We start from the raw sequence: 12758 nt of genomic DNA on the forward strand, positions 1-12758 counted from the left end.
CCACACACACACCCCCCCTTACAGGTGGCCACGACCTAGGCCAATCAGTGTCTACGAGCAACCGCACGTGATGTTTTCTTGCTCCGCCCACCCTTCTCCGTGACGTGGTAGCAGATGGCTCTCGCGCCTGTCCTGCTACCATTCACTTCACCGTCAATACTAATTGATCAAATCTTCGCCGCACACCTTAGTAACACATCCCACCGCCCTTATTGCACTCCTCCCCCCTCCCTCACAATCTCACATTGCTTGTTGGGTGTGACATACTCACCAAGTTCTCTTGATGCGGGGCCGCTCGACTGCGTGCACCGCTCCAAGCGGCTCGCCACCTCCCCTCGTCTGGACCATGTCTGGACACTCGCCAACCGCGGGCGGGATACTTCTCAACCAGCTCCCGAGGGCCAATATCCGGATTGCGCTGTCCGGTCTTCTCACAGTTCCGCAATGGTCCTGTAGTCCTCAAAAAGGGGGCAGCGGCAGAGGGGGTCACGCCGCCAGGCCTCCTCGCAACGAGAGGCCTTGGAAAATAAAAAGGTAGATCGGAAACAAATCTCAGCAGTGCTTCCAACTTGTCGGGGTGATTATCCAGGGTCGGCTGAGCCGTCCGCAGACCTCCGGGCTGGGCGGCCCCAACTCCTCCCGTGTTCCCCAAAAATGAGTATGAGACACACACAAGAAGCAAGGCGGTTCTGCTGTTTATTAAACAATAGCAGGGATGGGTCTAGGATCGTGCGCGTCCATCCAAACTCTCAAAATTCGTGGGGCTCGCAGGCCCTTTTTGCCTCAGTATGACGCGCTACTTGCGTCACCTGGGAAAGTTAGCGAAAAACCTATTGCCACTCCGGATTGGTTCCTCGAGTGGTAGGGTTAGTATAGCATACATATAGAGAGCAATATTAGTGGTTGAGGGTGAGTCAGGTGGTATACTTGGGTTGTCCCTTCTATTAGATAGTTGAAAATTGTTACACGAAGACCCCTGATGATTGGCTAATGTTAGTGGCGTCAGTGATTACTGCCTCCATGTTCCGATTGGTCCACCCGCGAGCCCCCCAGCCTGGGACCATCGTTGTTCCCAGCTCGCGGTGTACCTGTCACTAGCAACACTGTGTAACTATGTATTCGTGCAGACAATGTGCGGATTTGCTCATAGGCTTGAGAGCAGACCATTCCCATCGCTGTAGGTGTCCATTGGGTCATTTCATTGTTGCAGCCTGTGTCCCATACGTGGGACCCAGGCGACTTCTCCCTCGTGGGTCTGGCACCTTGTCAGGTTGGCTTGGTCACGTGTGGAGAGACCGTGGCTGGAGCAGAATTCTGCACATTTAAAGTTGTATTTTGCTTCTGTGTGCTTGGCTTTGCTTACAGGTGTGACCTTGGCGTCGGCTGGTAGCATACGAATTGCAACATCGCCCCCTTGGCTGTGAGCTCTCGCTGGGCTCGTTCTGCGTGATCAGCACTTGTACTCTTGCTCATTCAGTGTTCATGGCGGTTTTTGCTTGCGGCCTACTTGGGCCTGGTTCATGGGTGGGGGTGTGTACTGCACGGCACCTGTGTCGCGGTGTGACATGGCTTCATAGGTAGTAGTATTGCGTCTTCGTTATATTCTCATCACGATGCGAGGGGTAGGAGAAGCGTCAGCAAGCGTATACGCGAGTGCTTTATGCGTCTTACGTTTCTGCATTACGGAAAGACCTATATGAAAAATAATAAAGATGCGCGTTAGTGGGTGTATCCGTCACCTACGTCATAGCACTGAATATATTCTTTGTGTGGGTTGGTGCATGAGTGACCAGTGTGCATGGTGGCACGTGTGTTCTTGGCAGTTGGCTAGGTCGTCATGGCATCTCTAACGATGTGGGTGCCTGTTGTTGAGGTCTTAGTCGAGTTCATCCATGCCGCAGGTGTCGGCTTGAGTAGGGCAGGCTGGTGGGCATATCCTTATGCTCTTGAACCAGGGTATTTGGTCGTCTGGTAGATAGACAAATTCATCTCGTGGCGGGTGTCTGGGCCGCGATCCTCTAGGCCATGGTCGCGAGGCGATTGGGGGGAGCTTTTTCTCCCATTCTCCCACTTCATTGATTATTTATTTTACCATTTATAAAGCACACTAAACCCGCGGGCATCAAGAAACTGTTATATGACCAGGTAATCACAGCACAAGTTTATAGAGAACAGTTCCGCAGGTTCAGGTTGAGCGTTTATGTGAACAGCCAAGGTTTTAGTGATTTCCGGAAGCTCCAGTATGATTGCTCGGGGAGCAGGGCCGGCGGGAGAACGTTCCATCGTTTGGCCACAACGGTCGGGAAGCACGAGCCGCCCGCTTGTGACTGTTTGAATTTGGGTTGGACGAGGCTTTATTGAGAGTGAAAGTTTATTCCAGGGTTGTAGTGATTTATCTGATTTTAAAAGGGATCTTATGTGTTATTAGCATTCCTTGATCGCCTGGCAACGAAAGGTTTCCGGACACCACCTCAATCTTTGCTCAGTCAAATCTGGGCATTGGGTGTGTTTATTGTAGTTTAAAGGAAAAGCACAGGCCTGATCCCAGTTAATACTTAAGCCTGAGATTCTACTCAAGTTTTCGAAAAGTCCAATATCTAGGGGAGAGGTGTCCCAGGGTCATTTAGGTATATGTTAATGTTAATGTTAAAGGATATTTGTACCGCGCACTATCACCACCGGAGTGGTCCCCTGGCGCTCTGGCGGCTCTGAAATATATAGCAGAACATCATCTGCATGCAGTAGTATTAGAGGACAGTCCCCTCTGAGCCCAGTGCCCAATTCCTCATATTGATCCCTGAGTAGACAATCTAATGGCCGCATTACAAGGGCAAACATTATGGGGGAGAGTGGATGTCTCCATCTCGTCACAAGTTGAATATTCCATGTATCTGGTATTATCTTGCTTGTTTTATCCACTTTAAGATGTGATCGTCTAGGCCAAAGCGTTTAAGCACTGCAGACATCTGTTTCCAGCTCATTGCAGCAAACGCTTTAATGGCATCCAGTTGTACTATCATATAATTGTTATCCAAAGTAAACTAGTCTGATGGAATGAATCTACATAGATTTTGCATGGTGTTTCTCGCAGGGATGAAACCAGACTGGTCTGCATGTACGAAATGGTAAAGCAGAGGTTTCACTCTATTAGTTATAGCACGTGTAGGTATCTTGATGTCAGTGTTAAATGTGGTCTATCATGGTGGTCTTTATTTGTTTTCAAGATTGGACTATTAATGCCTCACACATTCTGGTGGACAGTTGCCCCTTATCATATACATGTAGATAAGTGTTCAGTAGTGGATTTGGTCACTTTTCTTCAAATAATAATAATTAACATTTATATAGCGCTACGAACCTTCAGGCATCTAAGCACTGCTTATTAGTACCCCCAGTGTGTGGTGCTCATTTATCGAACTCGGAAGGATGAAAGGATGAGTTTGTGTCATGTACCCAGGAGCGTGGAAACTATGGGTGAAGTGGAAGACGGGCTGCCGCCATTAAATGTTCCCTCACGCTACTTACGTTGCCTGGCTAACGGTCTAGTGTTTGTTTCTCTGGAATCAGAGCCGCCAGTTTTAAACACTTCCTTCCGGCGACCCCGGTGCGTTGCAACTGCAGTGTCTTTCCAGACTGCTACCCATAGCTCTCAACCATTTGTGTTGCAAAGGCGGGTGAAATCACCCGATTTTGTTTTTGGCGGGTGAGACGCCCATTAGAATGAATGGGCGTGCAGGAGGCTTGGCGGGTGAGTCAACCCTTTACAGGGCGGGTGACACCCGCCAAAAGCGGGTGAGTTGAGAGCTATGGCTACCCCAACGTTTAGCGACTTGCTTCTCTGAAGTATTCTTACTTCGTTCGCTAACGCGAACTCTCACGTTTAGCACTTCCTCTTTGGTGCTGCTCTTTGCTTCTATGCTCTCTCTCTCTCTTTCCGTTAGGCTTTCCTTTCCCCTGGCACCCTCTTTGATTTCTGCAGCTGTTTTCCTACGCTTTTTCCTACGGAGTCCCGGTTTTTCTTCCTTTTCCGCCTTCAGCATCCTTTATTATTTCCCTTGCTGCTTGCTTTCTCAACGTTCCAGCATCCTCCGCCAATCTGGGCCTCGCGATCAAGGATAGTGAAGATTACCTTGGTTCCACATTCCTGAGACTCACAATCATTCCTTGGAAATTCACATCCACTGTCAAGCAACTAAGAGGACTGGACTACAACTCTTCTTCAGGGTTTTTTGTGCCTTTTTGGCTTTTTCCCCTTCTGGCTGTTCTGGAAGGGGGTCGCTGGCATAGCACTTACAACTGTGACTGTGGCTTCTTTCCGTGGCAAGTCACTGCTTCAAATAAAAAAAAACCTGGAAGATCCCAACACCTGGCGAAAAGACCTAAAGAACGTCTACTCCACGGAATCATCTGACACAGGTGAGGATAGTGGGACAGTGATTCTTGGGAATCAGAAGGTAGTTGTAGTAGGATTAAAAGCATTATTCATCTCTTGTTTTGTGTAACTTGTTTCTCCACTGTTGAACCTTGGGGTTCAGTCCCGTGGGCTGATTTTCATCTAAAAAAAATGTTGAAGGTTTCTGTGAGGTGTTGAGTAATATGCTCCATTAATGGTTTCAAAAGTTTTAAGTCTCCATCGCGGAATGAGAGGTCCGGAGTAAACTACTCTAAGGATTTCCACCAATGGGGAGTGGTCAGATAATGTTCTGCCCAAACATAGAGCATCTATAAATAGATGTGCATGTTCTCGTACAGTGATGAAGTGATCTAGACTGATGTGTATGTCGTGGGGGAGGGAGTAGAATGAGTAGGTTCAATCTTGTGGGTGGAGTTTTCACCAAATATTAATCGGCTGAAGGCTGGAGGCAATCTGTTGCATTGCTGTAGTAGCAGGGGAAGGGTGTGAGGTACAGTGTGTGGATCTGTTGAGAGTGGCGTCTAAGACACCCTCCTGCCCCTATCCACATTTCTTCCATAGTTTATATCTAGGTACTATTCATGTAAAAGAGGGCGCTCCATTAACTTTAAGGGTTTTCCAATCTTCCTGTTCCTATTAATATTTGAATTACCCTGTTGTTTCTGATATATTCAATAACAAATGTAATGTAATTTTGAATCCAAACAATAATTCAATCAATCAGGGTTCTTATGTGGCACTGCTTCACCTTAGGCATCAGTGCGCCAAGAATCCCAAAAAGACCTGAAGAGCTTAGGCAAGCAGATGTGTTTTTAGCTGTGTCTTGAATTGATTCAAGACCTGATTCTGGTGTGAAGCCATGGGAAGCTAGTTGCACAGCCTAGGGCCTGCCACAGAAAAAGACCGTCCTCCAGAGCGTTCAAGATGATAACGCAGGACTTTAAGTAGGGGCTGTGAAGCTGATCGCAAAGATCTAGTAGGATAGTAAGGCATTATTTTACTCTGTAAGGCTTTACATCCTTTACCCTGTTGGGCCAGATGAATAAGGCATAAAGACTTAAATTGTATGCGTGACACAACAGGTAGCCAGTGCAATTAACGTCTAGCCGATGACACTGGCTTACCATAAAGGATACCCGTCGTCGATCGAACTGCCCCATTTTGCAGAACCTGTAAATGATTCAGCAAAGATCCTGGTTGTGCAAGCAGTGTAGCATTGCAGTAGTCGGTGCTGCCATTCACAGTGGCAGCAACGACTTGATCATGACAATTGTTGGTAATAAAAGGCAAGATATTCTTCAATGTTTTCAACTTCAGACAGCCGCCACTACAGATGGCGCTAGCCTGAGCTTCCATAGATAGTGACACAGACATTTTCACCCCAAGGATTTTAACTACCTTTACTGGAGTAGGAAGCGGGCCAAGATCTGATGGCCAATAATCCAGTGTCCAACAATGAGTGGAAGGAGAGGGGCCTACTATTAGTATCTCTGTTTTGTTCTCGTTTAGCTTGAGCCAATATAGGCTCATCCAGTTGCCATCTGCTTCTGAGCAGGTTTTTAAATGGCCAGCCATAGCAGCATGTTCTGGATCTAGTCAAAAAAGAATCTGCGTGTTGTCCGCATAGAAAGAAAAGTGAAAATCAAAACAGTGGATAAGATGAGCCAGAGGTTGAACATAGATATTGAAAAGAAGTCGGAAAAGTGCAGAGCTCTGAGGAACTCGACAGGGAACAGTCACAGATGATAATCTAAAAGGAGATACTGAGATGGTTTGTTTTTGAGAATCAAGAAAACAAACAAACAAATCAAAAACGCTATCACAAATGGCAATATTTTGCAGTCTGGACAAAAGAATCGAATGATCAATGGTATCGAAAGCATTCCTCTAGTAAATGTCGATTATTTGGAGCCAAATCCCTTTCCGTCCCACCTATTTATTAGTCTAGTTGGTCTAGTAGAATTTAAATGAGTTTCCTGAAACATCACAATTGAAATCTATTTTCCAGAAATATATTGTTTTGCTCAACAATTGTTCCAGAAAATGATTTGGTCCCGAACATTCCACATCGCTAGCAAAACAGATATTTTGTAAGCGGATTGTGTGGTAGGTCAGAAGAAGGGCATGGACTCTGATTAGACATTTTGCTGGTAAGTTTATTAAAGAACATGAATAAAGCCTAGGTCTCTGTTACTTTAAGGCATCTCTAGCTAACAAAACTAGCTAAGGTGCTTGTCAGTCGGCAGTGAATGTGTAGAAATGAAACTGTCCACTGTCCAACTCTAAGCCTATCTGACCCTACCACTATCTTAATAACTTAAAGTCAGGAGAAAGTCTCCCTTCTTTTCGATAGTTGATTTTTATAAAGTCTCTGGTGACTGTTTTTATTCATTCACTGTTGGATTGGGCTTGTGTTTCTTCTCTTGTTTACCTCTGCAAAGTGTGATTAATTTCTCTTGCGCTGGTAAAGTTATCCAACAAGTATCTTTTCCTTCAGGACATTTTCTTATTCCTCTTAGCAGTTCATGATCTTTGGTTTCTTCCTGTTCTTTGTCTTTAAATATATTTACTATGTCCACTTTGTTTTTGGGCTTCTCTTTTATAACTTGTCCCTCTATTTTGGGTAGACCTTTTTGGCCTTGACTGATATAAATTTGGTCACTCCCAGAAATATTTCTCATCTTTGAGCTGCCTTTACAATATTTTCTCATGCCTGTGACGAGTATGAGCATTCCAGTAATGATTCTCATTCACTCTTCTGGGTCTCCCATTATCCTCTTTACCTTTTATTCTTGGGGCTAACATCACTGGGGTTTTTCGGTCGTTGAGGGTCGTCTCGCTCTCCCTCCAACTTGGTATCTCGTAGCCTTTCACCCCTCCCTCTTCTGTCTTGTATTCTCCGATGGCTGTATGGCATTTCATATTCTGGCTTGTTCCATGTATACCACTGCAGAATGGTTTTGGTGGTGTCGCGAGAACCCTCATTTCAGCACAAACCTTCCATGGCCACGCCACCACTGTTGGGCACGTTCTTGCTCTCTGATTTGGGACACCACACATCCAGCTCTACTTCTACTGGCTTCATTGCTACTAACTGTAGCGTGTCTGCCACTTCTCGCCCTCTTATAATTGCAAGACGCTGGGCGTCTTGCTTCTACTTCTCCTTGGATTTAGTGTTTGAGCCTTTTTGTAACTCGTGGGCTATCTCCTCGAATCTCCAGGCGCCTCCCCTTTTACATAGCCCCTGCGGATTTTCTTCTCCTTCGTATGGCCTCTTCTTCGTCCCAGTGGAATGGGAAGTTTAATAGAACTCTTCTATTTCCTGTTGGCAGTAATACATACTGGTTTTCTCTTCACCTATATTTTCACCAGAAGGTTTGAAGGTGTTATTTTGGAAGGTCCTCTAGGGAGTTCCTCGCAGTCCTCAAAAGGGCAGTCTGCCCGGGGAGGTCCCACTTGCCACTACCTCTATGGAGAGTATTGCAGAGCGGGCTCACCTCCCTAGCCTCACAGGCGGGGTGCCCCCCTGGGGAGAAGGGACACATTCCAGAAATTCATTACATACCTTCCCCCTAATTCGGTGGCACCCCCTTCTCTTCGTAGCCAGTCATTCTTTGTTCTTGAAGTTCTATTAGATAACCCAATTCTCTCTTTATCTGCAGATGGGACATTTCCCCAGTTCCATATGCGGGTGTCCAATAAGACAGTAGAAGTTTCCCATGATTGTAGGGGTGAGCAGGAAATACTTGATTTTTGAGCTTCTCTCAATTTTAATAGCTTGCGAAAAAAACGGAAGTCGGGGCCTATTATCTCCTCCCTCCGTAATCCAGGTATTAAGTTTGTTTTCACTGTCATAGGTTTATTTGCAACTTTCAAGGTCAACGGTTCCTTTGGATATGTCTCCACATCTCCTTTTCGAGGATAACTGTCTACATGAGTGGTCTGAGCTTGTAATTTCATTCTCCCCAGGTCTTGAGACCTGTTCTCTCCTGAATTCCATATGGATGGTTCTTTTCCTGTGAAACTCTCCCAAGAGGAGGAGATACAGTCTTTCAAAGACTTTTCTACGAGAGGAGCAAGAACATTTTTGAGACTTTGTCTTTGCCTAAAAGTAGGGGGTGGGTTTTAAGCTCTTTCTGAGTGATCTCAGACAACCAATGATGGATTTCTGGAACGTTACTCCCTAGAATTAAGTCTTCGGGTAGATTAGCGATAACTGCCGCCTCCAGGTGCAAAGATTCTCCCAAGATTGTCACCCATACTGAAGTGAAGGTGTAATCTCTAATCTTTCCATGGATACAATGGACCCTTTTTTTCCTGACTCTTCCCATCCCAGGAGTGTTAGTCTCGGGTTGATGGCGCAGTCCTTACTCCCAGTATCGAGATCAGCCCAAATCCTCTGATCTTGTATGGTGGCGGGGACCCTATAAGTGGTTTGGTTTCCCGCATGCAGATATTGATCTTTAATTTGTTTTTGGGGTTTCAGATTTTTAGGGAGAGCTGTAGATGGACCCTCCTTTCTTAAAGGTGGGTATTTGTGGGTGTTTTGAGCATATAAAATAGAGGTAAAAGATATCTCTGGCTTTTCTGCCCTGGTAGTTCGAATCATCTCTGGGTCTTTGTTATGTGGTGAGCTGGGAGACAGTAAGAGATTCAGGGGACAGTGTCTGGTGATGTGTCTTACTTCTCCACACAAATAACATTCATGTTCCCTGATGAATGGAAGGGAACTATAGAGGTGTCCAGAAACATCCTGAATGTTTCCCTCAGAGTGATATATAGGAGTGTCACTATCTCGTGTAACTTCTTGTAGCTCTACTGGTCCCAATTGCTCAGAAGTTTCCCACCCTTCTGAAGGGCTTGTCACAGTGCAACATTGGGTACTCTTGCCAATCTAAGGGAATTGATGGGCAGTGTCCCAGCAGAGTTGGCAGAGCCTTTATTCTCTGCTCCCTTTGCACGGGTAATTAAACTGCTCCTGAATGCATCCAATGTAAGGGTAAGTCCTGAGCTTGGCCAAAGTGTGCCACAGATATTTAGCCAGTCTCTAAGTCAGCAAACATAATCTATTATGGAGTTAGGAACTCCAATGTGGCTGCTTTGGTTCTTGAAGCTACACTCCAGATGACCCCAGAGACGTACCCAGGCCCAGAAAACTGAATTCCAAGTTCCCAATATCAAACTAGCACACCAGAGTTCTCCTAACACAAAGAGAGGCTGGAAATCAGGGTCACGGTTTGTCTAGCAGAAGGACGACTGCCCACGGGGAAGGACAAGCCATTCTCAAGTACCACACCAAGCCTGTAAACCATTTCCAGAGGGTATCAGGTAATATTATCCCCATATATATGGTCGCCGTAAATAATATCGCCAGGAAAAAGTCGTGGCGATATTATTTGGATGACCATATATATGGGGACAGGGGCAGCAGGGGTTGCGGGAGTGTCCCCTGCTCCCCATGAAGAAAAAACAAAGACATGTTCCATGTAATAATGTCCCCACAAAAAAACAGCCATTGTTCGGCGATGTTTTTGCATGGTGTTAGGGAGAATTCTCTGTTTAGGCTGAATTTCCTAACCTAGTGAGTCCCCCAGCAGCTTTGCTGGATTTCTGGAGTTTGTTTTTTTCCATCCTGCCAAGAGTGAGACTCTTTTCTCCCACTCTTGGACATGTATGTGTGTAATTCCTTGAAATGTCAATGTGTTTGATGGGCTATGGGGTCTTTTACTACATAGGGTCTCATATGTTTTTCTATGTGTGTTACACCGCACCCTACGTGCCGTAACACTGGGGCGTCCTAGCGGACCTCCACCATAGACTCCATACCCGGGGACTGACTACTGTCTCCCCGGCCATGTAAAGTCACCATTGGCTTTACTAGACCTAAATTTACTAACAGAACTAGTACACACCATCTTATTGTGGACGTACTAGTAGGGGTAATTCGATTACTCCTGATCTGTTACTCGAGGGGGGCACTGCCCCGTTCCCCCCTCGTCGAGTTTTGGCTGGTGGCAGTGGAAACTACTTGTTATGTTCGACCCCGGACATAACCCTATGGGATTCGTCCCATTGTTGGAGATTAATACTTTTTCTCGTTAATCTCTAACATACCACCGGTCTACTTATCCTAAATAAGTTTATCGGATGGTATTTTCTGCCAGAACTCGGTTTTTAAAATGGCGTCTGTGTTCGTCTCTGTGACTCCTAAACCAAAGGTTGAGCCCTTTGTTCCACTTTTGGCGGGCCTCTGGACAGAGACCCTCCAAAGTGGTGCCATTCTGTCTGGGTTACCACAGGGGTGTGGGAGGGGGTTTAGGCACCCTGGACCGAGTTGCCTTGCCAACTCCGGTCGCACTCTGGAGTGATGGGCCCAAGTGGTGAGCCTTCCCGCTCACCCCTTAGAATGTGTTGATTGACAGCTAGGCTGAATGAATGGGGGTTTTCTGCATAAAAGCAGGGCTTTTGGGATTGGATCTTCAGAAGTCGCCACAGGACCTAAGAATCCGACGAGGGTAACGCTGAGCCGACCTGCACGACGACACCTCCGGTGGAGCCCTGCGGAACCGACCCACCACTTCCCGACGACAGAGGAGATCTCCCTGCCGGAGAGTCTCTTCCCCTGACTGGTGGGAACAACCAGTCCCCTTTGCTTTTTATTCGCCTCAGGACGCAGTGGTCGAATTGCCCGTGCAGCGCACCCCGGCGACCGGATAGCCACTACCCCTGAAACCGCGACCAAAAGGTGGTGCCTTGTGACGGAGCACTCCGCGGCAGGTCTCTTCCCTGGTGGTGCACCGGACTTCACTTTTCTTCGACGACGAGACCATCTCTACTCTTGGCAAAGACCCGACGTGCATCCACCACCAGGAACAACTGCCCCCGCCAGAGCTGCCCTCCACAACAAGGTACCATGTTCGCCTGGCTTCCCTTTCGATCGGTTCGAGTGAGGTGTCTTAATCCTCTCCGTTCCGTTGGGTCGCCTCCAAGCTTTTCTCATTCTTTGTTCTGAACTGGTTCAACCTGCCGATAACAATTTGCTATAAGACTTGAATGCATTTTCGCTAGAGACTTTTGGGACATCGCGCCTTGCCTCTCCCCGAGTGGGCCTGGCCTCTGAACTTTATGACCTATTGTGATTCTTGCCTTCTTGCCTTGCATTTTATCCGCGTAGGATTGAAATGTGTTGATTTCGTAACCTGCCTATCTTTTTCTCTCCCGTCCTAACTAATATTCGAGTGTCATCTAGGTTGAGGTATACACCTCTGTCTGAAAATAAGTGGTACCGGTAGAACCTAGAGTTGTCGATATATTGCTAGGGGGATTGATCGTTTTCTACTTCGTAGAGTAATTGTGTTTGATTTGTCTGCCGTGATTTGCCTTAGTGTTTTCCATAGATGTTTCATTATAAATAAATACCGTAATATCTTTACACTAAGCCTTGTTGCGTGTTTACTTGTCTTGCTGTGAAGAATTGCCCTATTTTGTATACTCCACATACTGCTCAACTCTTCTTGAGGGAAGTCTGACTGCTCAGCCACAGCTACCAAGTGAATCTGTGTGGTACAGACTGCTACCAAGTGGGTTCACCGCCAAACGCCTGTAGTCCTAAATCTTTTGCAGTGGTCCCAGAGGGAACTGCACAGGTTTCCGCCTAACACTGGTGTACAGCGGTGGGATGTGTATCGAGTATACAGTTTAGAGTGCTTTTCGACACTGTAGGATAACTAACCACAAAACTTTGCACAAAAAGCAACTTTCAAAAAACATGTCTACGATGGAAACTTACAGTCAAGAGTCTTTGTCAGGTGAAAATACTGAGGGTCTGCGAGCTCTCTGTAGGCAAGAGAATCTTTCTGTAAGAGGCAAGAAGTTAGAACTAATCGAGAGATTACTGGCGAACCAAAGTCTGGGTACTGGTTCAGAAGAACCAATCTCTCCAGCGACTGTAGATAACATTGATGGTGTTGATCTGAATCGTAATTCTGATGATAGCGATGAAGAGGCTGACGAGGGCGGTGAGGCTAACAAAACTGTCTCCCCTGCTCCTCTACCTGCCTTACCAGCTGTGCCTACGGGGCCCATACCAGGTCCCACAAGTAACCCTGCTTATTTTGAACTTGAAAAAATGAAGCTCGAACTAGAATACAAACGGTTCTTGGCTCAATCTGAACGAAACCAAGAGCTTGAGTTCAGACGGATGAATGCCCAGGCTGAGCAGAAGCAAGCTGAGTTGAGACTCAGGGAAATAGAACTTAATCACGAGTTAGAGATGAAAAAGTTGTCTATGGAAAATGCTTCTCTCTCCTCTGGTTCCTCTAAGAGCTCCAGTCCCAAAAGACCC

General features: G+C 46.5%; 1 protein-coding gene across 1 annotated transcript in view; it reads left to right on the forward strand.

The window, feature by feature from the left end:
• Positions 1-12758, forward strand: part of LOC138448603 (E3 ubiquitin-protein ligase TRIM39-like) — a 229041-nt gene that overhangs the window by 59725 nt on the left and 156558 nt on the right. The window lies entirely within an intron of this gene.

The sequence above is a fragment of the Ambystoma mexicanum genome, chromosome 1p (genome assembly GCF_040938575.1).
Source record: "Ambystoma mexicanum isolate Mex_15411 chromosome 1p, UKY_AmexF1_1, whole genome shotgun sequence".
Taxonomy (NCBI): Eukaryota; Metazoa; Chordata; class Amphibia; order Caudata; family Ambystomatidae; genus Ambystoma; species Ambystoma mexicanum.